The sequence below is a fragment of the Gavialis gangeticus genome, unplaced genomic scaffold (genome assembly GCF_001723915.1).
Source record: "Gavialis gangeticus isolate Ggan-Ray unplaced genomic scaffold, GavGan_comp1, whole genome shotgun sequence".
NCBI lineage: Eukaryota > Metazoa > Chordata > Crocodylia > Gavialidae > Gavialis > Gavialis gangeticus.
Window position 1 is genome coordinate 108,603,142 of NW_017729025.1, and position 1,091 is coordinate 108,604,232.

At 47.7% G+C, this 1,091-nt stretch overlaps 1 non-coding gene across 1 annotated transcript; it reads right to left on the reverse strand.

Annotated features, from left to right (window-relative positions):
* Positions 1-384: 384 nt before the first annotated feature.
* On the reverse strand, positions 385-458 carry TRNAT-AGU. Its single transcript has one exon. It is a non-coding gene; the product is annotated as a tRNA-Thr (tRNA).
* Positions 459-1,091: the final 633 nt, after the last annotated feature.

The following is a 1,091-nucleotide window of genomic DNA, read 5'->3' on the forward strand; positions in this document are numbered from 1 at the left end:
TAAGGCAAAAAACTCATTGCATAGCTCAGCCTTGTCCCCTGTCTCTGTCACTAATTGCTCCTCCTTGTTCAGTAGGGGTCCTATGCTGCCCTGCACCTTCCCTTTACTCCCTGCATACCTGAAAAAAGACTTTTTGTTGACCTTAATTTGTGCTGCTAGCCTCAGGTCTGTAGTTGCTTTGGCCTTTCTAACTGCCTCCCTGCAAGTACAGGCCAAGTAGTTATACTCCTCCTTGGTAGCTTCCCCCTGCTTCCATTGCCTATATGCCTCTTTTTGCCTTTAAGCTCCCCTGGATTTTCCTGTTTATCCAAGGAAGTTTTTTGGCTCCTTTCTCCCTTTTCCCTCGTACTGAGATAGTCTCCCTCTGTGCCCAAAGGAAAAAGCAGGCACTGCTGGGATTTGAACCCAGGATCCCCTGTTTACTAGACAGGTGCTTTAACCAACTAAGCCACAGTACCCATGTAGCTTTCTATGGGAAACTGTATCAAAAGTCTTGTTAAAATCAAAGTAGACTACATCCACTGGTCTCTGCATATCCACTGAGTCAGTCACCTCATCATAGAAGGCAATCAGGTTGGTCAGGAATGAGTTGCCCTTGGTGAATCCATGGTGACTGTTCCTAATCACCTTTCTCTCCTCCAAGTGCTTAAAAATGGATTCCTTCAGGATCTGATTCATGATTTTTCCAGGGGCTGAGGTGTGGATGACCAGTCTGTAGTTCCCTGGATCCTCCTTTGTCCCTTTCTTAAATAAGGGCACTATGTTTGCCCTTTTCCAATCACCCAGGACCTCTCCTAATCACCATGAGTTTTCAAAGATGATGGTTAATGGCTCTGCAGTCACATCAGCCAACTCCCTCAGCACCCTCAAGTGCATCCCATCTGGCCCCATGGACTGGTACACATCTGTTCTGTTAGCATGGAGGGCTGCTCACCTCCTCCCCAAACTGTGCTGCCCAGTGCAGTAGTCTGAAAGATGACCTTGCCTGTGAAGACTGAGGCAAAGGCGGTATTGAGTGCTTCAGCCTTTTCTGCATCCTGCCATTCAGTAAGGGACGCACACTTTCCCTGATCCTCCTCTTGCTAGCAACA